Here is a 27,552-nt window from a genome sequence, read left to right as displayed (position 1 = left end):
ACCTGTATATGGGCAGCTACCTTGGGCTTTGCTACAGAAGTGGTACAATCAGATGGATGTAAGGAGAGGCAACTATGGGTGGGTTCAGAACTGCTCAGATAAACTACGTAGAACACATTATAGCTTACTAATAGAATAAATACAAAAAAGGCTTTAGAGGGAAAACTACTGTTGCTTTGAATAAAAAAATAAATCTGCCTTTCCTTGAAAATCTATCTTCCTAACTGACATCACCTTTATTTAAATGCTATTTTAAAATTAGAAGTTATAGTAACTTCAGCATTGCCTTGTGTCCTGTAGAGGTTGAAAGATACGTTCAAAATTGGTATTTGTGACTTAAATTTTATTTTACATGGTTAAAAATGGCATAAGCTATTATATGGTTTTCCTCTTACACACAGCTGCTGCTTCTGATATTAAATGGAGGTTATGTAGATTGAATTCTTCAGTAGTTTAGAGATTTTGTTTCACAGAGATTTTGTTTCAAACTGAAGCTTTTGCCCCTATTTTCAGAATACTTAGGGGACATAAAAAGAACAATGATATGTTATGTTGTAGGTTTCAACAATCCTATTACTTCCTAGAACTTAAAAGAATGGAAGAATATGGTCTAGCAGTAAACAAAAGTACCAGGCTTTTATAATTTTATTTAAATCTTAAACCTCTTAAAATGTACTGTTAAAATTGCCGTAATTAAAATTACAGCTCTGGAGAGCTAGTTCTTAGAAACATTGTTTTAAAGACAGTAGTTACAGATTCAGGACTTGCTTTAATTGATTTTTAAATAAAATATATTTGAGTATCTATCAAAAAAAAAAAGAATTTAATTCAGCCCATATTTGCTAATTAAAGACATTATAAGCCTTAAGAGTTTCATTCATTCTTTCTCAGAGGATTATACTTTTCTAATTTTTTTTATCATATTCCTTGAAAATCAGTGGCAAGGTATGGGAAAGAGAAGAGTGTGTGTGTACATTTTTAAAAAGAAATTTCCTTATTTTTTATAGACACAACATACCACCTTATATTTTACTGTTATAATGCAATAATGGCAAAAGCAGTAGAACTTCAGGTCAAACAACTCTTGCTACTAATGTAAACTCATTCTCAGAAAACCATTCTCACATGGACAATGGTTAGAAAAAAGTACATGAATGTGCTACAAAAATAGAGCCACAAGACTTCTCACAAGTAAAAGAAATCCTCTGTAGAAGTTCACAGTTGACCAAGGTCCAGCCTCCTTAACAGTGAGCAACAGGGAATATGCTGCCAAGTCACCATCTTCAGTTCTGAGAGTGAGTTTACATGCTTCCCCAATGGCACAAAGTCTCATGACGATCCAATGAATCAAAAGACACTTGGGAAATATTAATAAACAATTTTTCATGAACTATTACAACAAAGAACTTCAGCAAGAAGGAAAATGAAGTTTATGATCTTTGAGTAAACATTTTTAGCATAACAGTCTCTGTGACCAGATATTGGAAGAGAAAAATCAAGCTTATAAAACACCATTTCTCTATCAACTGGAATACACTAAAAATAGGATAATGGAAATACATGTTCTTAAAGCATTTCCACAGGAAATGTCCATAATTATGACATTCTAAATCATTTAGCAATTGTATATGCTATATTAACTAAAACAAAGGTATTCCTTATTGCACGTTTTAAAGTTGGAAGGATACTCTAGCTTAAGTGGGGGATATTTAGGGGGAAAATATTTTGGCTCAAAATGTGTACTGCGCCAAGGCAGCTTCATTCTAAAAACACAAACCATTTAAAATAAACTTTTATATTTTGAAGCCAATAATCCTTTAACACAATGAATAGTTCATAATCCACTTTCTGACTAAGTGTCAGAGGTTAATTTTATGGGCCCAGTTTTAAGGCCTGTGAACAGCCCTCACTACTCTGAGAATCAGGTGTAGGTGGAGGTTCATCTTTAAAGCCTGAAGGCATTAAGTCTTTTGCAACAGGTGGTGGCCCATAGTCTTGGGGACCATGAGTTGGAGGTGGTAATGGGGCACCAGGAATGAAGTACTCTCTTGGGCCAAATGAGCCTAAAGGTCTAAATGGTGCGGGTCCTGGAAAAAAACCACGAGGGTCAAAAGGCAAATCCCATTTTCCAGGTGGAACACCTGGTGCATATTCTCTGAAGCCTATTGGTGGACGCATACCAGGACCTGGAAAATAAAAAGGAAGTTATGTAAATACCCAGAAATTTCTGAACTAGGGTGATTTCAAGTATGTTAATATAGTCTTTAATTTCTCCCAAGCCTAGAACATCAACTGGTGAACATCCTGACTTGCCAGATGAGGCAAACTGAGATGGAACAAGTTTAGGTTATAGCCTTTGGCCAACCAGCCATGAAGCAACATATTAAGGATTTAAACATGGCTCTACCTAGCTCCAGGCTTGTCTTTTTTCTTTCCCTACTATATAATTGCAGAATTATTTCTATCTCACAAGAGCTCCATTTATATTTGGAAGTACTAATTTACCATGACAAGATGATAGATTATGAAATAAGAACTTTACTACATCAAAGAAATTTTGATAAAAGGAAATCCCACTATTTATTACTGTATCCATTAAAAATTCATGAAGTATTTCAGCATGGACTTTACACATGCCATCAGAATCAAGGTGCATGCCCTCCTGGAAAAGGCCTTCCACAGCCACCTAATTAAATCAGCAACATTTATTAGGTCACTGTTAAATCCTCCTCTTTAACACTTCCCTCTGACTTTTCTCAAGGTAAGGAGGGTTTGACTTTTCCTTTTCTATATTCTATAACCTACTGCTTATGCTTCCATTATGGGTGATTACAAACTTTATGTTATAGGATTTTCATATCTGTGACAAAATTTTAAGTTATGGCATGTGTCTCATCCACCTTTCCATCCATTGCAGTGCATAGCAACAGATTTTCAACAAACATCTGCAGAAGTAATATTTCTTGCTTTTCTGTATATAGACCTTATCCTTATCTATGAGAGATAGCTATTGCCTATCTCAGTATAAGATTATGTAGTGTCCCATATGTCCCAGAAAACTGGAGGAAAAGTTAAAATGTACTCAGCTTCATCCTTTCATTGTTAAGACCTGAGATAGCAACCAACTGCTTTAGCAAGCAATAGAAATGAAAGATGAATGTGATTTATAAGTCAATCACTACTGTTCAGATCATCATACCAAATGGTGGAGGAATTGGCCGAGGCCCAAAAGGCCCATGGAACTGAAGTGGCGGTCCATACCAAATGGGAGGTGGTGGAGGCCGTCCCATAGGGGGTCCCATCGGGGGGCCCATGAAGGGTACCCCTGAGAAAGGAGGGGGCCCTTTCATAGCCATATTAACCTGCAATTTAAGATTTGAAAGCAGTTAAAAGTTTTAAAATTCCTATGTATTAAGACAAAGTACCAACACCGATAAAAGCTAAAACCCAAAACAAGCATCTGTCCAGAGAACACCATCAGTGCAACAAAACTCTCCCCACCCCTCCTGTGTATTCCCACTGACAGCTTACAGAAGTTAGAAGGATGCCACAAGAGGGAGCAGTTTGTTACTGATTATATCTGCACAGGAAATGGAAAGGCAAGAGGACTGGCAGAGGTTATTAACAGAGGTGATTTCTGACCAGTATGTCATGCTGTATTCACTACAATATATATCAAAGGGAGTCCCCCCTCCCCATCACTTCCCTTTCATCACAATAGCTCATTACTTCCATATTAAGAATGAACAGAATAAAATGAAACATGCATTCTCTACCCATCTAATAATAGCTACTATTCAGAGTATCATCAGTAAGTCTTTCATATATTATTCAACCTCTGAGATCTTTAAGTAGACTGTCTTGTTTTAAGTAAGAGGGAACAAAAGCAAATGGAATATCGTAATTTGTTGAAGGCCACACTGCATATTAAAGGAACTCAATTCCAAGGTTTGCCTCCAAGCCATGCTTTTCCCACCTCTACTCCTAACAACGGGTCTTTGCTCTCTTTTAAATCTTCTACTACAAAGGGGTTTGGGATCTTATCTAAGCTGCCCTTAGATTTCTCCAGAGATGTATATTCCTGGAATATATATACACTGGCACTTGAGAAGTATTTTCCAACACAGTGCTATATACACAAATTTCCAAGGAAGACAAGGCTTTAATATTTACTTTCATTTACTGTACACCATTTGAGATATTGATTTATCATGTCCTATGAGTAGTGGGTTTGAAACTGAACAATTAAAAATTTATTTTATTATAGAGCTGCAGAAGACCTACCAGATATAATAGCAACACAGTTACAAGAGAATGTACTTATGTGAACAAATGAGACCATTGCTTGGGACTGGCTCAAGAGGTCATCTCAGATTATCATTGTTTCACTGAAACAGTATGTCACTTTCAGAAAATCTGATACCAATCTAATTCAAATCACTCAAAATAGGGTTTGCACAATGGAGGAATTCTTAAATAGCATTCTTCCAAACAAAAATAAAAATGATGAATTATATAATTTTTATAATGAATTTACTTCGCCTTAGAACATTCAACACAAAACACCATATAGAGTGATAACTTTTCACATTCTGTAGTTCATTATAGTTGTACACACTTAAGCAACATTCCCAAGTTAAGGAGAAAAGTAAGCTCAATATTGCATGCAGTTTTAAAGCAAACAAGATCAGTGTCATGCTCTGAATATCCTTCCCAGAAATGCACAGAATAAAACCCAATTCAGTTCTCAACCTCTAAGTACTTACTCCAACTGGATGCTCAGTCAAAGAAGTACTGGTGGAAACTGAGGGGGTCTCAGGTTCTTGGGGAACAGTTTGCTTTTTAAAAAACAAATGGGATAGTACAAATAGAACACAAAGAAGGATAAAGCAAAGAGCAAGTACTGTAGGAAAGCTACATGTTCCTGCACGACCACATGATTCACAGTAACTACAGAACTTACCTTGCCCTCATCTGTCACCTTAGCTGGAGAAGAACTTCTGGAGCTGCTGTTCATGTGAGCTGGACCACATCCTGGGTCTGTTAGAGATCAAAGAATGGATTCAGACTTATTCTAACATGAAAAGAATAAAAATCCTGCATCCACAATTACAGATTCTTTGAAATTACTTGGTCCCTTTACCAGAGGCAACGGGTTTCCCAGATGCCTCAGAAGACCATTGAGTACGAGGTAAAGGTCCATCCATTGACCCTTGGGAAAGAAAGATCAGAGCCCTTGTATGTATTTTTCAGAAGAAATCAACCACTGGTGGACAGGTCAGGGTTCAACAATAACTAGAAAGCAACATTAAAAATGGGTTGCCCAGGGGTTGGGGTCGTAGCTCAGTTGTAGAGTGTTTGCCTAGCATGTGTGAGGCACTGGGTTTGATTCTCAGCACCACATTTAAAAAATAAAGATATCATGTCCATCTACAATTAAAAATATTTTTAAAAATGGGTTGCCCAATAGTAAATCACAATTTATGAAGAGACTTAAATAAAATGAAGAACTGCCTTGGGTTGATAGAACAGCAGATTAATAAGTACTGGTCCTAAACTTTAAGCTATAGACTTGAAGTATGTGTAGGCTGGCTTTTCTTTAATCTGTATAACCTGAATTCCAATCTTACCAAGACTACAGTCCTATTTAGAATTGGAAATAAGACTCAGTATTTCATATTGGAAATATGTATGATACATAAAGTTTAAGGCTACTTTTATAATATTTGGGAAAGGAACATCATAGAGATTTAATTTAAAGACAAAGGTTTACACTTCACAGTGTAAAATTTAAAAGAAAAAAAAAAAAAAAAAACAATACAGGGACCTCCAGGAAAAAAAAAAATGTTTTCTATTCTAGAACAGATTTTACAGAAAACATTCACTAAGATAAAGTAAGAAATTATCTTCTATATATTGTACAGGCCCAAATTCTATGTTTTCATTAGAATATTCAAAAGGGAAAAAAAACCAAAACCTTGAAGCAGTTTACTATACAGCAACATGTGAATGCTCACCAAATCCATTTATAGGCATATCTCTTCGATTAAGGATAGCAGAAGGAGGTCTCCCAGCTGGCTCTGCTGTCAGTGGAGGGGAACATTCTCCACCACTCACGGGGGATGGACCAAAAGAGCCATTCTGGCTCAGGGGACCTAAAGACAACAATGCCGTGTTACTACTTTAAGGCAGCCTTCTCCCTGACACCAACCCCCACCTCCCGCTTTAGCAAATCATTCAGATTATTTCATAACCATTACACACAGAAATAAAAAGTAATTTACATAATTCTGCACCAAGAAATAAAATAGCTCCTTTTACAAAGTGCTCCCTACCTCTCCGAGGAGGATTTTGTAAATTTGGTCTTCCAGGCATTGGTTTTACAATCACAGGTTCTTCTTGCCGCATTGCCATCTTTTGGGCCATTTCCAATAGTCTTGAATATTGAGAAAGAATGGGCTAAATTATGAAACAGCAATCTATCATAGATAATATCTAGCATAATCTTAAAACACTATAAAACATATAGTAAGGTACCAAAATCACATACTTCTGTCTCAAATTAGCAACTTCCCTTTTCTCTTCAGCTACAGCTCTTTCTGCAGAATGAGCTTTGAGCTATCAAAGAGAAAATATTCAAATTCAGTTGCGGTAGGCTATGCACAAAATAAAGAAAAGGGGGAAAAAATCTTACCCAATTATCATGAACTTTCTTCTCTTGCATAGCAATCTGAAAAAGACAACACATTAAAAAAAATGTTTTTAGGGACTCATTATAATAGCCTATAATTGTCTGTATTAGATATCAAAGAATTCTGCAACTACAGGACAGTATTAATTACTACCTGGTTTTTAAATGAGCGCTCAGTTTTCTGTAATTTTTCTTCCATCTCTTCAATTCTCCGCCTAAGAATTACAACAATTGAATAAAATTTGAAACATTCTGACCATTTTCCCTTTATTCCATCAGCTATACTTTTAAAGACTTTATCATACATAAGAAAAACATTTCTATAGTTATATGAATCCAGTGTGATCAAAACTAATACTACAGGCCAGGTGCAATGCCACATGCCAGTAATCCCAATGATTGGGAAGCTGAGGCAGGAGGATCACAAGTTCGAGGTCAGTCTCAGCAATTAAGTGGGAACCTATGCAACTGAGACCCTTTCTCAAAGTGAAAAAAAGGTCTAAGGATGTAGCTTAGTAGTAAAGCACCAAAAATAAATAAATGAATGAAATAAAAACCTAATACTAATAACTTCTTTATCATTTAATTGCTAGAGATTCTGAATTGATAAATTATAATTTCCTTAACTGTTCATCAGTGTGTTCTCAAGTAATTCAGCTAGAAATATCTTCCTCCTTAAAACTTTTTTTCAAATTATATCCATAGAAGATCTCCAAGGTCTATCAAATGCCACACTTTTGTGGGTCTTGATACATCACACAGCAAACTGATTTCTTAAAGAATTACTACAACATACAAAACCCCCAGAACTGTTTGCATTGACCAAGTTCCCTATGGTCTTGCCCATTGGGTATAAGTAAATTTTTGTTAACATTTTTCATTTGTTAAGTTGGAATTTATTTTTTCTCCTGTGTGAATTGAATGTATTCATATTCTCTCGTTATTTATACTTCCATGCTATTTTCTTCTATCTACATAATGTAAAAAAAGATTAAAAAGAAAGCTAACACTAGTTCATTAGACATTGACACCCTCCTTTAGAAACTGAACTCATTTGTAATTTTTAACTTCCTCTACAGGGGAAACCACCTTTTCATCTGCAGCTGACAGCCGCTGCTCTTTTTCTAGTCTCTCATATTCTTCTTGACTCAGTTTCCTAAAATAAAGCCAGTTATCAAATCAAAAGTTTCTCTTTGTGAATATCACTTCCCACAATTCTATAAAATGCTTAGGCACATAAAATAGGAATTCAAACCTGCAATTTCGTAAATCAAACTCTGGTAAATCACTTACATTTTCTAACTTCTCCTCTTAATTCTCTACTTACCAGTAAATAAAATAAATGTGAAAACAACATGTGCCCCAAGGGCAAGTCTCCTGTGTGTAAGATAACAAAAACTCACTTTACTTCAATGTGGAAGATCAGGACTGATCAACCTAACATAATTAAACATATTAGGATAAAGCAGGGGATAATTCTTTTCTCGTTTCTGCCATGGGTAGGACACTAAGTATATCTTTGTCATGGAGGAACTCTTTTCTCAATCCAAGACTGGCACCAGAATAAAGATATAGTCAGTCAAAGAAAAAATCTTCTAGAATATGTCTTTTAGCTATGCAATTAACCACAGAACATTTTTCACACTGTAGATATCTATTTCAAAAGAATTGTAATTAAGCAAAAAGACAAATCTGAGTTTTGATAATGTCTGTCAACCAGAAAAAGAAGCCAAACTGACCCACGATCAGAGTATTATCTACTGACAAGTTTTAACTCTGATCATGAAACTCAAGATGTTCATCTACTGAGACAAAGGTAGCCACATTTAATGATTTAAAAAATACTATTTTCTGCTATCCTTGTACTACTTTAGCCATAGTTCCAATTCAAAAGATAATTAACTTGAAACTTAATTTTCCATAAATCAGAAGAACTATAGTAAAAAAGGATTATTGATACCAAATAGAAAAAGGGGATTATATATTCTTATATAGCTTCTCATTTAATTCTTCAGCAAGTATTTTATGAGTGGCTATAATATACTAGTTACCTTGTAAGATGCTAAAGAATAAAAGAGCTCACTGTTTCAGGTATAAATGATGCCTAAAGGAATATAATAATTTTCCCCACTGGCTTAAGAAGGAATATGGAGAAAACTGAATCTTGAAGGACAGAGAGAATTTTGTTTCCAATTATCAAAGAGTTAGTCTGAGAGCACTAAGAACAATCAAAACATCTTTATAAGAATATAAAATTGTGTTTGAAGGGATCCAAGCTAAAAAGGCAGTGAAGATATATGTATGTGGCCAAGATCCATTAGAAAAAGGAATCTCAGAATTACAAGTAAGGCTGGCACTTTAAGGTACTTTTCTCCTAGGTTCACCCACATATTGAAGATAACACAAAGATATAATGAGTCTAAACTAAGCCTTCATCAAATTCCTGGGCTTAGAGGGAAAAAAAAGTGTTTGGGGCTACAAATAAAGGGACCCTTAATAAAAGCCCTAGCCTTTGAGTTTAGATTAGAAAGTACTGCACACTTAAGTGATGAACAGGCAAAAAATCCAAAAGGAACAATAATGAAACATTGAAAAGACAAGTCATTTTTGAATTATCTTAATTGCTGACTAAGTTTAAAGTAACAATCTTACTCAAGTAACCTCAACACTTTTCTATAAGAAGATAACTTCATCTTAGTCCTCAAATTTCATCTATAATTATCACAACAATGTTGGCCAATCAAAACTGACCAGGCACTCCATAAGACAAAATTCTGTGAGAAAAAATCCCACAGAAAAGGAAACCACCTAATGGGGTTATCCGCACATGTTTTAAAATCACTGTGCTTTTTATATAGTCAAAAAAGTAAAGTCAAGATTATGAATTTCAGTGCTGGGAATATAGTTTAGTTGGTACAGTGCTGCCTCGCATGCACAAGGCTCTGGGTTCAAACCCCAGCACCACAAAAGAGGAAAAAAAAGATTATGAATTTTGTCAAAGGATTAGAAACTATAAAACCAAGAAATAGTTGGATGTGGTGACCTACCTACAGTGGAAGATACTCAGGAGGCAGAGGCAGAATGATGAGATTAAAGATAGCTTGGAAAGCAGTAAGACCCTAGTCCCTTATGCGAAAGAGCAAGGAGTCTGGGGAGGTAGCTCAATAGTAGAGCACATGGCTCAAGGTCCTGGGTTTGAGCTGTAGTACTGAAATAGGACTGGGGTTGTGGCTCAGGGGTGAAGCACGTGCCCCACATGTGTGGGGCACTGGGATCAGTCCTCAACACCACATAAAATAAATAAAATATTGTGTCGGGCTGGGGATGTGGCTCAAGCGGTAGCGCGCTCGCCTGGCATGCATGCGGCCCAGGTTCAATCCTCGGCACCACATACAAAGAGGTTGTGTCCGCCAAAAACTAAAAAATAAATATTAAAATTCTCTCTCTCTTAAAAAAAAATCCTATTAAAATAAAATACTGTGTCCATCTACAACTAAAATAATATTTTAAACCCTGAATTTTTTAAAATCCTAAACTCAATGAATGATTTTAGCAGCAGATTTGGGAAGTAAAATAAATCCTAGCGCTTTTAAGACAGGTCAGAAGAAAATATCCAGAAGAAGTAAATCCAGAATGTAGGAGGCAGGGGAAATCAAATTCTAATATGCATTATTATAATCAGAAGAGAGAATGAGGTAAAATCAACATTTAGAAAAAGACTTGAAAATTCAAGAAATGTTTAATGGTCCCAAGCAACATAACTGCAAGAGGAAAAAGTGGGTGGGGTGGGGAAAACTACACCTAGGCACTTCCCAATACAACAGTTAAAAAAACAGAGAAATGACTACAGGAACTAGGGGAGGGATAAGACCAAACAACAATGATAATGGACTCCTTAAAGAAAAAATTTAAAACAGATGGTAATTAATTGGATATTTTTAAATTGCTAAAACTAAGTAACAGTCAAAATTCAGTAGCCAAAAGAAAGATCCTTTAAAAATGGAAACTGGTTTTAACTCTAATCATGAAGTTCATGTCAACCTAATACAGATTATAAAGGTAGCAATATTTAGTGGATAAAATACTATTCTCTGTTTATCCTTGTACTACTTTGATACACTAATCAAATCTATCATTAAAGGACAATGTTCAAATAGAATGAAAATAATTTCAAATAAGAAACAAACAGTGTAGAATGCAGAACTACAGAAACTTTAAATATGTGTATAAATTGAATGAATGTCTTGTGGAGTTCACAGTGTATGAAGTACTAACATACAATGCCACAACAGTTATCTGATTCAGGAGCTACTTAAAGCCCATAAAAAAAAATAACAAACCTATTAATCTATGTCAGGTTTTTATTAAATCCAGAATATATACCATGGCCTTTAAATTATGAGAAGATGAATAAAATTATAATTATATAATTATAATTCCATTATAATTTATGATTACATCAAGCTTATACAGAGGGGATGAGGAAAATAATTAAAAATATTTAAACTATTAAAAAGATACAAGGAAGAAAAAAAGAACAGGTCATCAAATAGAAAGCAAATTCTTCATAAACCACAGGCACATATTGACATGGACAGACTTACATTTTAGAAAGTCCACTCAAGCGGCTATAGAGAAAACTACTAAGAATTTGAAATAAGTTATATAAAAAATATAAAAAATGGAGAATGAAGACAGATGATCTAGGTTAGGAACAGAAAAGATGACACAGGCATGAACTAACATAGTACCCGGGGATGAGTTTTTAAAAAGAGTACAAACCACAGATGATGACAATGAATTTCGGAGGAGTTGAGGAAAATAGTGCTACAATTTAATTGCATTACAAAGAAAATTAATTGCCATTTAGGTCATTCATATTACTAGTAGGGACACAGAAAACAAGTGTTCTTTAAAAAAAAAAAAGTGATAAAATGAGAAATGTTTCTTTGAAACAGGCCAGGCATTTAGAACTGGCCTGAACAAATATTTGAGATTCTAAAAAGGTCGCTTGGAGATCACAGAATTTTAGAAAAGTTAATGGAAAGGTTTCAATATTTAATGCATTAATTAGGCAACAGAAGTCAAAATACCTAAAAATAGTTAGGTCTGTAAGAAGGTCTGTCTTTGCTTTACAAGAAAATATATATATATATATATGTGTATATATATATATATATATATATATATATATATATATGTATATATATATATATATATATATATACATATATATATATATATATACACATATATATATATGCCGAAGAGTAAAATCAGGTGCAAATAAAATCTGACACAAAAAAACTATTTTTAGAGAATTCAAGTATTTTTGTGGATTAAAAACTTCAAATGAACTTTCAAAAAATAACTAGCCCCACACTGAGAAGATTAATATATAAATATATACTACAAACAAGTACTTCTGTAATCATAACTCCTAAGGTCCTTGCCAGAGTTCAATTTTTAGTGTGAACATCTGAGATATTCAAGTCCAAAACTTGTACCATCAATAAGTAAATATTATTCCTTTTTGAAGTTTTTATTCTACTAAAACATGTCATTCCAAATCACTCAGTATTTTTAAAGGTCCAGAGTTAGAGATACAAGTTCAAAACATTAGAATTACATAACTGATCACAATGAAAGGTAATTAAAATAAATAGTGGGATCATAGAAAGGGTCTAGATCTTTGAGAGGTGTTTCCACATCAGTGACTGTTAATACCAGTTTACCACTTCCTGCCTTCATATGAATTTGACAATTGATTACGATGTCCTCACAGCCTTAGTTTATGGTTCCAACTACCTCAGGACTCTTAAGACTGATGATGGAAAGAAAAATGCAACTTATAGGAAACAAAACACAAAGGAAAAAAGACAAATCTCTACTTATTACAAACTAGAAGAAATTGTAAATAATCTTAAGAAAAGATAAAATTATCTATTAGTTCACACAGTGATAACAATAACAAACAATGAAAATCTTACTTTTGTAGTGCCATCTCATTTTGCTGGTGGAGTTCATTTAAAATCTCCACTTTCTGCCTTAGAGTTTTACATTCCTCTTCCAGTCCAACTTTAGAAGACTGTAGTGAACTGCAGTTACTTTCTAATTTCTTTATTTGGTCTGTAAAGGATAAAAAAGCTTATCTCTATATGTGTACAAGGACTTAAGAACTTGTTTGAGGGAGTAGTGCCAAGAAAAGTAAGAAGCATGAAAGCAAGAAGCCATTCTTTATCTTTCCAATAAAATTTTAAGTCTTTCCAACATGGCAATTTCTTCTCAAGAAGAACCCACCTTCTAGATTACAGTTTGTGGACATCGAGGCTCTTAGCTTAAGTTTTAAAAGTTTTAGATCCTCTTCAACTACTGATGTAGTTTGTGTCTAAAAATTGCAGAAAAGAGAGGTATTCTTAAAAGTGAGGCACAGGAAGAATTCACAGGCACTATGGGACTCTTACAAAGAACTATACCCGAGAGACATCCATCATCTGCTTAATTTGATCTTTGATCTTCTTATTCGGATCACCTAAAAAACAAAAGAATTTAGCTTTTTCTTTCCTTACTTTTAACTCTATATTCTCCTCACTTCCCCAAACTAAATAATGATTGTGTTCAAACAAAACAAAAAAATCAATTAAATAACTAAACTGATTAGACTAATGACTTTTAAGAGAATTGCAAGCTTAGATTTAAAAAAAGAGAGAGAGAGAGAGAGGTGAATTTCAGGCTGGGGTTGTGGCTCAGTGGTAGAGTGCTCACCTAGCATGTGTGAGGCACTGAGTTTGATCCTCAGCATAAAAATAAATAAAAGTACTGTGTCTGTCTTAAAAACAAACAAAAAAAAAGGTGAATTTCTAGTTTGCACAACTGAAATGTCATCTATGTTATTCTTGTAAGATAAAAGCTTTTCTTCTCAGATCTATCTTCACCTGGGCAAGTAAGTGTCTTATTTAGAAAGATTCAATCCTCTATTTTCTCCCTGAATCTACTACCAGGTGTGGTTTGAAATACTTGCTATGTAAGCAATATCCAACTTGGGAGAAAACATCTGGAAATATTTTCCTCATCAGTAAACACTGTTACACTCCCTCTCTAGCTTTCTGATAGTCTCTAGCCTCTGTTCTCACAGCCTTAGTTTATGGTTCCAACTACCTCCGGACTCTTAAGACTGACTGTGGACCTTAAAACCACAGAGCCATAGAGATGATGAGTATCAAAATCAAGTATCATCTGAATAAAGAAATAAATTTCTCTTACTGTACAATGTTCAATACTTAGAGGTATAGGATGTGACTATTGTAGCTGCAGTGTACTTACTAGTTTTCAATGGGATAGAAAAAGTCAGTGTTCTTCACATGCCTATTGCTACATTATACCCCAGCAACCCACCTCTGCCAATGCAACAGACATATCTATAGATCCAATGATATGTGTCTACAACCCTGAAGCTTAAGAAGAAATTCAGCCAGCTGAAAAGTGGCATCTGTATACTTAATTAAAGACAGGAAAGCAAAAAAGGATTCAACCTCCCTGAGACTGATCTTACCTGCTACCTCTCCATTGGTTAATTCATCTGACTCCTCTTCTCTATTTTGATCCTCAGATTCAGATTCACATTGTAACCAATTCAACTGTGTGATACAATTAGTCGAAGCCTAGAAAAGAAGCAAAAGGTTGGAAGACTCTCGATTTTAATTCAGAAGATTTCAGGAGAATTCATGAGATGAAACATGTATTTGGAGTATAAACTTACATTAATAGTATCTTCTTTGTGACTAAGAGCTACTTGTAAATCTTTCTGGGACTTCTCAAATGATTTGATTTGTTCACTGAGCTCAGCATGTGATGTACTCCAGTCTTTGACTTCCTGCTGCAACTGAAAAGTCAAAACATATGAATTCCTATGGGTTAGGGAGAGGTTTCTGCACTGGATACATCAGGACTACAAGACTTAGACAAAGAAATAGAGAGCCATACTCCTCGGTGGCCTGCCTCAATCGAGGGGGTTGAGACCTTGGTTAAGGAAGAGGGCAGAGTGGCCCCAACTCTCATAGCTGCAGTAAGAACATCAGAGCTATCAGGAAGTTGACCCTGTTTATTGCATTCCCCAGAAAATTGCTGCCAATTCAAATAATTTACCTCCAGCAGGAATGGCTGGGCACATATGACTGTCTCCTAAATTTAGACTCCTTATCATGTAATCTTCTCTTGGCCGGTGAATCAGTAACTACTCAAAAGAGGATCATAAAATACTTAATTTTCTGGTTTAAAAAGTTTCTTTGAGGCTATGCAAGTTAATAACTGATTGATATTTGATAAGAAAAGCAATAATCCAAAAATCCAAAACAGATGGAGAACAAATATATGCACTCAATTTGGGGAGCACTGTTTAAACTTTGCATATCTAGTAAAGGTCCTACATGAATATTCCTTACCTCAGAAACAGATCCAAGAAAGATACAAGATAATGATATTCACTTCTCTAGTTTACATTATGTATGACATCAAATTTTCTTTACCTGCTCTTTCTTCTTCTTAAGCATGGTATTTTCTTTCTGAAGCCGACAGCATTCCAACTTCACCTTCTCTTCACGAAGCTTAGTTTCATTAAGGATAATTTGAAGCTAATGCAAAACACTACAGTTAGTGAATTAATTCCAAAGAAAAAACAAAGTTATACTTTCCCAAACCAGACATCATATAGTTCTCATTTTTTGCACATTTTAGCACACCTCAAATTTTTGGTCCGCAAAAAAACTAAGATGTAGTATTAATATCCGTTAGCAAGAGTTGGCAGCTTTACCTCTGAAAGTTCAGCAGTATTCACTGAAATGACTTCTTTAAGCTTCTCTATCAATTTCTTATTTTCCATTATCTGCCAGGTGAAAACAGAACACAAAATATGCATTAGGATTTCAGTAGAAATACTGATATATATATATATATATATATATATATATATATATATATATATATATATATATACTAAAAAAGATAAACACAACAAAATATTTGTCAAGCCATCCCATTACATTTCAGGTAAATGCAGGGGATCCAGCTTTGGACTAAGCAAAAAATCAAGAACTGAAAGAGATGAGGGAAAATGAAGTCATAAATATTTCATGGCATCCACAACCTTACGGTTTATGAGATAACCAGAAAAAAAGGTCAAAGTATAGAAAAACATAATGCAATAAGTAAATAAAATGTTTTAAAGCATAGAAAATTAACTAATTAATTACTGTTTCAAGTAAACCAGTTCAAATTAGTAAATTTTTTTTCTAGTGATAGAGAAAAAAATTTCCCAAGATCATTTTTAAAATTTTCTTATCTGAAGTAAAAAATGATAAAATTTAAGGGAGAATAGACTAATCTCACATACAGAAGAATTCCAAAAAATTTATAAAGATACTCGCTCCTTAAGGAAGTGGACATAACTCTGCAATCTTTGTTTGCAATGCCTGGGACTGAATCCTGGGCCTCATGCATGCTAGGCAAGTGCTCTACCATGAGCTGCATCCTGAGCTTGTAACTCTTCATACTTTAACTGTGGGCTGTGCATGGTAACTTCCAAAGAATACAATATGAAAAGGATTGGAAAGAATTTTTACAGTGGAGAAATCTGATAAATACTACCTCAGCTAGGTGATCAAGCTTACTTGGGGGTAGGATATTTCAGAACACACTCTCTACTATCTTTTTCAACTTTTATGTAATTACAGAAACTTATAGAAATTGAAAATGAAATATGTAAGTAAAATTTTTTTAAGTAGAGAAAATTGATTAATTCATTACTCTTTCAAGTAAAAAGTAAACAAATACTGTTCAACTGGACAATAGTTTTTTAGTTGTTCTGCATGTTTCCAAGGGCAGATCAAAGCAATATGAAAATTATCCAAGGTTGAGAATAAAAATATTTCCTAGGCCCATAAAAATAATTTGTTGTATCAGTACTTAAAAGTTCCACAAAATGGGCAGAAGTGGGTTCAACTTCCTTGACTCCTAATCTTACTTTAGTTAACAGCTGGACTAAGTTCAACTTAACCAATTTTACAAAATATTTCAAAAGCCAAATTACAGTAACACTTAGCAGCAAAACTCTTACCAAGTCCTGATTCTTAGCTTTCTGTTCTCTCTCATATTCTAACATAACATGAAGACTTTTAGCTCTCTCATCCAGAAGTTCTTTATCTTTTTCAAGAAGCTTCATTTTATCCTGGGAAAAAAAGGTGTCAAGATTACTCACTCATTACATTTACTTTTGAGTTTAGAATGTAATTCCCCCCAAAGAAGGGATTTTTACCTTATATTTAGTTGCTTCATCAGAAAGAATCATATTTTGCCTCATGATTTCTTTGACCTCTTCCTTCATCTATGTAAATAAAGCATTCAGAATTAAGACAAACAAATTATAGTGCTACTATACAAGTTCCAGACAAGTGACCCTTTTCCAGAAGAAAGCAGTACTTAATACATATGACTGCTTAGAATTTGGATGATTTGTAGGAAATAATGAAACAAAAATTTTAAAATACGATTTTTAAATTAAAACAGGTAGAAATGATTTAAGCTAGAACCAAGGGAGAACGAAACAAAAAAAAAATAATTATACCTTCTGTTCATAATTTGACAATTTCTGCTTCAGTTCATTTTCTTTCGTGAAATTGTTCACCTTTTGGGAAATTTGCTGTTCATTGACTAAAAGGGGGAAATACACAAGATTATTACAATCACTAAATGAAATTCAACTATTCAATCTACTAAAAGCAAAGACATGTTATATGGTACTATGAGGAAATACTTCTTAGCATAACTATTATGCTTTTAAAAAGCAATCTATGCTTATTAGCAATAAGAGTATAAAAATTATTAAAATTTAAGAAAAATATAAGAACAATGATATTTTGCTGGGCGCAGTGGTGCACACCTGTAATCCCAGTGGCTCAGGGGGCTAAGCTAGAAGGATCCCAAGTTCAAAGCCAGCCTCAGCAAGAGCGAGACACTAAGCAACTAAGTGAGACTTGGTCTCTAAATATAGGGGGTTGGGGATGTGGCTCAGTAGAGTGCCCCAGAGTTCAATCCCAGGTACCCCTCCCATCCAAAATGATATTTCAATTTAAGATTATTTCACAGATGGGAAATACAGTAAAGTGTTGTAGCTTGATATTCCTCCCTTCTCAAAACACTTTCTTTTCAGAAAATGGAATCATTTAATTCTTTGCAAAGAAAAACAGAAATGAAAGCATACTGATGCACATTACCATTCTTTAAATTATCTACTCAATTACTTAATGCATGATTAAATCATTAGCATAGAAATACTCTTCAAATGTAATACATCTGCATTACATCAATATTCAAAGTTAATCTGCCCCAAATTAAAACTTATCATCATCTCCCTATCCACAATTTGTTCCTCCTCTTTATCTCCTATCTCAGAGTTGGAACCATCATCATCTACTCTATTATCCATGCTAGCAACCCAGGAATAGTAAAATTTTCAGGAGGTAAAAAAGATAATAAACATTAAAAGTCACTGTATCTACTTCTAACATACATAAAACACACATCAAACACCAATACAAAGGGTTATTACAAGTTTAAGAAACCTAAAAATTTACCTTGATATACTCTATCTTTTACCTAGAAGAGAGAAAAAAGATTAAATTTGATGTCAAACATCTGCTCAATAGAAACAGCATTCCTAAAACAACAGTCAGAATCATAACCAAGTGAGAATTTAATAACATTCTGGTTCAGGATAATAATTTATAGGATTAAAAATAAGTAAAGGTTAACAAGCCTTTTAAATCTAATTGGTAGTGATATTTCATAAATAGCCTCTGACATAAAAACACTAAGATATGTACCTTATTTCACAGTAAAGATGTGTGTGTGTATGTGTGTGTGTGTGTGTGTGTGTGTAACCAAAATCATTTACTTGACAATTCTAAATAACCAGGATAAAGTCTAGAAACAATGACTATTCAAAAGGAATATGAGGAAACAATATTAAAGGCATATCTTTGTACTAAGATATGCCACTTTCACTCACCAGAAAACATCTTAGAACTCCAATTTAAATTTGGCTATTGGCTGAATTTAGAAACTAAGAGGCTACATCATCTTATTTCTGCAAACCACTAAACATATAGCAAGAAATCTGAAAGGTAAGACTGCTAGAAGAAAATGCACAAGCAACAAGAGAAATGACAATTAACATATTCTGGAAAGGACAAAAACAATCATTTCCTAAAGACAGCAATAAACTGCCTGATAATAAAACCTAAGCAGGATTTTTTTAAAAACATCACTAAATTTCTTTGTAACTTAGCATATACTTGTCCTTTCAAATGTTATAAATGGTGATGGGATACTCAGATGTGTCCAAGGATCATCCATGGGATCTTCGTAATAGGAAATTGCATTCAGAAAACCCCAACACAGAAAGAAATGAACATTTGTTTAATGTCATAGCCTTGCTAACCTTTTACTCAAAATGACAACAGAGGAAAATGGGAAGTAGCATAAAAGCAGTCATCTAAGGAAGGGACTAAAGCTCCAAAGTCAAATGCTGAAACTGAGGAGCAACAGCTAGGAACCAGATCCCACATAACCTAGTAAAAAGAGAAACAGGTACCGGGGTTCTTGAAATGAAAGAAACAAGAGAGAGAAATATAAAATGTTTTAATGTTTTTCCCCTCTCTTTATCCTTCTATTTCCTTTTTTCTTTTAGCTGAGAAAAAGTTCAATGAGATTAGAAAATTCCTCACAGGAATCCAGGCAAACGATTCTTCTATTTAAGAAGGGAATACTTTTTAAGAGATTTTACACTCAATTGTACAAGGAGAGGAAACTTATCTTAACAATGATATATCTGATATAATTAAGAAATCAGAAAAAGAACACTCAGATTTGAAAATATTTGTATCCAATGCTTTTGGCCTCTTTAACTGTGAGGCTTTTCATATGCAAAGCCCATTTACCTAAAATAATTTTCTTCCAATTATGTTAAATAACTATGAAACAGAATGACCTACAGTACAAACATAAGTATGTATAAGCATATATATATACATATACACACACACACACTTATACATATATGTACACACATACACAGAGATGGACTAATTCTGCTCAGAACAAAAAAAAGACTAAATGAACAAAACATTTAATGGATTTTTGGACAACACATAATCTATACTTCCAAATAAAAAGGTATTTTCTGAACATATGATCAAATCATAAAATCTGGGAAAAATATATATAAAAGACTGGAAAAATTATCTCATCTCCTTTTTCTCATTTTACTGTATTTCTTTGCAGCATTTCCCCCTGTTTATATGTGTTTATATTAACATACAGTTCATCAACATTTAAATCTTAGTTTCTGCTTTTTTTTCCACTTCACATTTAATTGTGAGCATTTTCTGTACCTCAAAGCTTTGAAATAGATAAATCTGCCTACTATTACATTAAGCGAACATACAATAACCCTTAAATGAATTATGTTGTGCTAAGTCTTCAATCTAATACACTGTTCCACTGAAAAACATTACCAAAATCTTCAAAGTATGGTTATTTCTTTAATATAGATTACTAGACATATATGCTACATAAAAGGATATTTATCTAACCTATTCCATCTTTTATCCCACTTTTAAAACTTCTGATACATATGAAACTACTGGTCAGGATGGCTATAAGAATTACCAGTTCTACCAACTGCACCCACACTAAATTATTTTATAAGGTTAGTTTGACTTAAACCACTAATTTGTGTTTTAGCAACTGAAAAAGAAAAAAAAAAAAGGTGGGGGCCAGTGACTATATAAAATAATCCTTGTGCTTATGTGCTAAGGTATAAGTAAGTTAATTTACTCACAACAAGAATAGTTTTCCAAAAGAAAACGACAAAGGATACAAATCCAAACAAAACAGTGAAAACTACAGGCTTCCATGGTAGTCCATAAAAATCAGGCCCAGGTTGAGTATCATCAGGCAATGTAGTAAACAGCTGAAACAGACAAATTAGAAGAAATGGAAAACCTTAAATTTATAACAAAACAGTCACAAAGAATCATGGCAATTCTAAACCAACCTCCTCATCAGAAATCCACCTCCTCAATATTTTCCAATAGCTTCTTCAAGAGAGAGGATACTGGCAGTCTCATACTTTTTGTTCACTTGCAGTGTTTTCAAGTATAATGAATCTAAATACTTTTTAAAAAATATTTATTTATGTATCTTTAGTTTTAGGTGGACACATTATTTTGTTTTTATATGGTGCTGAGGATTGAACCCCTAACCCTAACCCTGTGCCTCATGCATGCTAGGCAAGCGCTCTACCACTGAACCACAACCCCAGCCCGAATCTAAATACTTTAAATTGAGCATACATTTCCAGTTTGTAACAGGCCCTATATCATCACATTGTCTAACACCTGGCTAGAATCCCTCTGGATCATTCTTTTCTCTTAGATAACCTGGTTTTTATAATTTAAAAATTCATTTAAGACAAAAACTTAAATATATGAAAGAACTAATTAATTTTATGGCAACAAATAAAAACAATGATGATATACGTATAAGATTTTAAATCTTACTTCCATTCCACTCTTATATAAACAGATAAGTGACATGTAATTTCAGACAACTCTTGAAAACTGGCTTAGATAAACTTCTCTGAATTTAACATCCTTCTATAAAATTCAAAGCCTAATTTTAAATGGTTGCTCAAAGGCAGTGCATTAAACACCTGCCTACTCTTCCCTATTTTCACCGCCCTCTACACGTAATGAGAGATAACTGTCATTTGGGCCCAATTCCCCAGCACTCTCCGTAGGGAAAAGACCTGTAGTAATGTTAGCTGTTTCGATTGCTGGCTGCATTTCGGAACATAACATGAGGTTGTCACCTCTATTCCGTCAAAAAAAAAGTGCAAGTGGGGAAAGCTCAAGTACACCCTCACCGGCCTCGCTTAACAATACAGTCACGTCCTGCCTGCCTTGGGCCTGACACACTCCATTTCTCCGTCGCCGCGACAGTCAGTGCACCCACTCCGCCAGAACTCAGCCACCCGCCTGCCAGAGCTGGGGTCCCTCGCTGGGAATGGGACCGTTACCTCCAGTAGCTTGGCTATGAGGGCTGCGTAGAGCACCTACAGGAGTCCCAGGAGCTCCGGGTTCCCCGGGGAAGCAGTGACAGAAGGCACAGTGGCAGGTACTGAGTCCATGGTGTAGGGACAGCTGAGCGGAAGCGACGCTTCCCTGCAGAACAGCACAGGACCCTCTCTTTCACCGTTTCCTACTTCGGGAGGACCCAGCGCAGGGGGCGGGTACTGGGAGTGAACTTTGCCTACCTCCACGCAGGCGCTTTCCGCCCAACGCATGTAAAACGTGTCATCAGACGAAGCCACTGGGCGGACTGCAGTGAGCAGATGGAGGATGCCGAGGGGCGGGGCCGGGAGCGGGAAGAACCAACTACGGAGCACGGAGGGGACAGCGCGAGGAGAGTGCAGCGGAAGAGTCCAAATGAAAGGACTCCAGGAGGAAAGAGGCTCACCTGACCCTGGAACTGGGAGAGGACCTGCGATTTAGAAGGCCCTGGAGGAAGCCAGGGAACTAGCAGAAGGGGATTATAGGCAGAGACTAGGAAAAAGGAGAAAGTCAGGCCTCCCAGCCCCTCCCAGAGCAAAACCCTTTTGTCAATGTGTTGAGACACCAGGTACCTGCCCCAAAAGTGCAGACACAAGAGGAGATGCTTCTCCTGCTCCCTTCTAAAGGACTACTGCTCGGACTGGGCTTTCCTTCCCTGCTCACTCCAGTCCTATGTTACTTTCTCCACTTGTGGATGATACTCTTTTTAAAAAGCCTTACCCTAAGGAATCATGTCATTATCACCCCACGCCGGTGGCTTCATTTCTGGATGCCACATTTTAAGGTTGCATGACTTGTGGAAAAGAACAGAATCATGAATAGCCCGAAAAGTACGTGCTAAAAACTGAAGAAACTGGGGACGTTTAACTTGGGGAGGGAATGAACATATGTGGATCTTTAAAAATCTGTCGTCAAGTTGAATATAATCAATTCAAAAGAACAAGAATAAGCAGGAAAGCACTGAAAAAGAAGAGCAATGAAGGGTACAGGGAGGGCAGACTATATAATCAAATCATGTACCCTCGTCCAAGCCCAAGAATACATAGAGTTTCTGGGACAGAATAGAGAATCCAGAAACAGAACCGACTGCACTGGACATTTGGGGTACAATAAAAGTGAGTTTGGGGAAAATAGACTTTCTAATAAGTAGCGTTTGCAAATACCACATGGAAAATTATAAAATTGGATTTTTCTCTACTTATTCAAAAGATAAACTAAACTACAAATGGATAAGAAACATGAATGTAAAAATAGAAAATAAACAAGTACTAGAAAATATTGGGTGAAATTTTCTATGTATTATGAGTGGGCAAAACCTGCCTCAATGAAAAAATCTTTCCTGGCTGTATCTAAACCTGGTACACACACACACACACACACACACACACATGCAGTTTAACAATGACAACCTGAGAAAAAATATTTGCAACATATTATTGTCCAAAGAATCATGTTCCTGAAATATAAAGAATATTATAAATGAAATGGCCAGCAAACCTATACAAAAATGGGCTGAAGAAATAAACAGATCTCAGGAAAAGAAATGCAAATAGCTATAAAATATGGAAACATGCTCTGCTTAGCTCATAATGAACAAAATACAAATTAAACCACACCAAGATACCATTTCTCACTTGCATTGGCAAGATCCAAACGTTTGACAACATACTCAGTAGGTGAGAGAATGTGGGGGAATACAAATTCTCAGACACTGCTGATAAGTATACAAAATGATACAACCCTTATGAATGAGATTTGGCAACATCTCCCAAAACTGCTTATATATTTACCTATTAACTCCACAATCCCACTTTTTTTTTTTTTTTTTAACTTTTTCAGTGCTGGGGAAGGGTACCTAGGGCAAGTGCTCTACTGCTGAGCTATAGTCCCCCAGCCCTAACTTCTAAATATACTGGGAATACAACAACAAATGTTTAAAACTTGTATTTACAAAACTATGTTATTCAAGCATTAATTATAATAACACAAGATGGTCACAAAAGGCTGAAACAACTGTCATCAATAAAAGTTGTTGAATAAACCAAAGAAGAAAGAAAATAATTTTAAATACTGCTAAGAGCTGATTTCCAGAATACATTTTTAAAAAATGAAGTAGAGAAAAGTATTTATAGAATACTATTTGTATCTTAGAAAGTGAAAAAAGATGAATATATTTCTTATAGCTTTGAGGTAAAATTGGCATGCAATAAATTACATGTATTTAAAGTGTGCAATTTGATAAATTTTAACATGAAATTATGAAATCACCATTATAATCAAGATAATATACACATCCTTTACTTCCAAAAATATTCTCATTCTCTAGGTAATTCTGCCCTTTGTCACCCTTCCTTCTTGCCCCCCACTTTCCCACTCCTCCAGCAAAATGTCTATCTTAATAGATTGCTTTGTATTCCTCAAGTTTTATGTGTATGGGATAATATATTGTATTTCTACGGCTTTTCTCATTCAGCATAATTTGAGATTCATCTACATCAGTTTTATCTATCATCTATTTTTATTGCTGAGTAGCATTTCATTATATGTACGTACCACAATTTGTCTATCATCTATTGATAGACATTTGGATTTTTTTCCAGTTTGGGGCTTTTACAAATAAAATAGCCAAGAACACTGATATAAAATTCCTTCTATTGCTATCTAACTTATCTTTTCTTGGAAAAGAATGGTTGGATATGACTGGTGTATGCTTACCTTTTTAAGAAGGTGATTCTACCACTTTATATCCCCACCAGCTGTGTACCCATCCAGTTCCTCCATCTCTTCTCCAACCACTCAGCACAATTGTCTTTAATATTAGCTATTTAATAAGTGTGTAGTGGTAACTCTTATGCTTTAAAATTGCATTTCCCTGATAATTATGTCAAACATTTTTAATGTCTTTATTTACTATCTGTTTATCTTCTTTGATGAAGTGTTATTTTACAGGACTATATTTTTTTCCTTCTAATGAGTTCTAAGAGTTCTTCATATATTCTTGATGCAAGTCTTTTATCAGAAAAATGTTTTACAGTAATTTCCTCCCAGCTTGTGTTTTGTCTATTTCATTCACTTCGAAGTGTATTTTGAATTACAGAGGTTTTAGTTTGATGAATCCCACATTGTCAAATCCTTTTTAATGCTTTTGTTGTCAAATTTAAGAAATCTTTGCCAAACCTAAGTTCAACAAAAATTTTTCTCTTATTTTTTTCCTAGAGGTTTTGTAGTTTCGAGTTTAATATTTAAGTCTGTGAGTTAACTCAGGTGTCTATGCAAGGCATGGATCAATATTTGGCATATAAATATGCAGTAATTTCAGTACCATTTGCTGAAAAACTTTCCATTCTCTACGTGTCTTTCCATCTTTGTCAATGACTGTTGCCATATATATGTGTATCTATCTCTGAATTTTTGGCTCTGTTCCAATGTTTTGTCTTCGATCCTAATTACTGTAGCTTTAGAATATTTTTTTTTCTTTTTTTTTCCTCTTCGTATGGTACTAGGGATTGAACACAGGACCTTGCATATGCTAGGCAAGTGCTCTACCACTGAGCTACATCCCCAGCCCTAGCTTAAGTCTTGAAGCCACGTATTCTAGGTCTGTTGCAATCAGCTTGTCATTTTCTACAAAACTCTGCAGGGATTTTGATTGGAATAATGTTGACTCTGGTGATTAAACTGGGATGAATGGACACCTTAGTCTTCTGACTCATAAATTAGGTATATCTCTCCATTTAGGTTCTCTTTAATTTCCATCAGCAATATTTTATAGTTTTTAATATATACATTTTAGTTTTTGCCACGTTTGTTTAAATACATCATATTTTTATTCTATTGTACATGGAAATCTTTAAAATTTCAATTTCTAATTATTCATTGTTAATATATAGAAAATATAATTGCTTTTAGATATAAATTTTATCCGTCAACCTTACAATAGCTTTTTTCTAGATCATACCAGATTTTATCTATATATGTTCATGTTATCTGAAAATAAAGAGAATTTTAGTTCTTCCTTTCCAATCTGAGTGCATTTTATTTCTTTTTCTTGCCTTAGTATACTAGCTATTTCCTTACTGTACCCCAGGACAATGCTGAATAGATGTAATGAGAGTGGACATCTCTGTTTGGTTTCTGATCTTGGGGAAAAGTATTCAATTATCAACCATTAAGTATGAGGTTAGCTGCATTTTTTCAGAGGATGTTTTAAGCTCCCTTTTTCTATTCCTAGTTTGTTGTTTGTTTTTCTACATCAATAATCAATGCTGAGGGGCTGGGGTTGATACTCAGTGGTAGAGCACTTGCCTAGCATGTGTGAGGCAATGGGTTCGATTCTCAGCACTGCATATAAATAAGTGAATAAAATAAAAGTCAATCAACATCTAAAAAAATTTTTTTTAAATAATAATCAGGGCTGATTTTTTTTACATGTCGATGGGATTTATTGTCACCTACTTGTACATGCACACAAAATAACAATATAATTTCCCCAATATTTCCCACCTCTGCTATATTTTTTAAATGCTTGTTTTGTATCTCTTGAGCTTTTACATATTATTGTATTTGACTTAAATTTTTGTTTAGAATTTCTTTACAGGTTCATTGGAGATCCCATGAGAGGTCTGTGGTTTTCTTGTTATATCTTTGTCTTGGTTTAGTGTAGTGATAACATTGGCTTCATAGGAGAAATATTTCCTTGCTTTAATATTCTACAAGGGTTTAGTATTACTATTAGGAATTAGTATCATTTCTTCCTTATAGGTTTAATTGGATCACCAATAAAGCTATCTGGGTCTTATATTTTTTTCTTTGTAGAAAGGTTTTTATCTATACCTTCAATTTCTTTAATAGTCAACAAGGTTTATGAAGATGTCTGTTTTTCTTGAGTGAACTTTTGCAATTTGTGGCTTAAATGGAATTTCTTCATTTCAACTAAATTGTCAAGTTAATTAACATAAACTGTTCATAATATCCCCATTATCAGTCTAGTATCTGTGGAATCTGTAGTTATATCCCTTCTCTAATTGCAGGATATTGATAATCTGTGTCTCCTCTTTATTTCCCTCGCTAGATGTTGATCAATTTTATTCATCTTAAAGAACTAGCTTTGGGTTTCATTGATTTTCTCTTATTTTCCTTTTTTAAAATTTCACTGACTTATGGTCTTTATTATATCTTTTTTTCTTGCTTACTTGGAGATTAACTTATTTTTCCTTTTCTAGTTTCTCATAGTAGGAACTAAAGTCAATGACTGGAGACTTCTTTTATAATAAAGCTATCTGGGCCTGGTAGTGCTATAAATTTTCCAGTAACGCTTTAGTGACATTGCACAAATGGATATGTTGTTTTCAGTTTTATTCAACTCAAAATATGAATTTCTTCTCTGATTTATTTGACTCAAAAATTATTTAGCAGTGGGGGCTAAGGTTGTAGCTCAGTGGTAAAGTGCTTGCCTCACATGTGTGAGGCACTGGGTTCGATCCCCAGCACCACATAAAAATAAATGTACTGTGTGTTCATGTACCAAAAATGAAAAAAAGAAAAAAAAAATTATATATATAGCAGCCTGGCACTTACGTTTCCAAATATTTGGGAATTTTCCAGATTTTTCCATTATTGATTTCTCATTTTATTGTGTTCAGAGAATAAGCTTTGCCTGTCTTTGAATACTTTTATATTTACTGATAATTTAAG

General features: G+C 34.5%; 1 pseudogene; it reads right to left on the bottom strand.

Moving 5' to 3' along the window:
* Positions 1–326: 326 nt before the first annotated feature.
* Positions 327–22,033, bottom strand: LOC114078860 (transport and Golgi organization protein 1 homolog; annotated as a pseudogene).
* Between the last annotated feature and the right edge of the window lie 5,519 nt (positions 22,034–27,552).

The sequence above is a fragment of the Marmota flaviventris genome, chromosome 9 (genome assembly GCF_047511675.1).
Source record: "Marmota flaviventris isolate mMarFla1 chromosome 9, mMarFla1.hap1, whole genome shotgun sequence".
NCBI classification, from domain to species: Eukaryota; Metazoa; Chordata; class Mammalia; order Rodentia; family Sciuridae; genus Marmota; species Marmota flaviventris.
The sequence above is the reverse complement of the archived record's forward strand: the minus strand, read 5'-3'. Positions and strand labels throughout refer to the sequence as shown.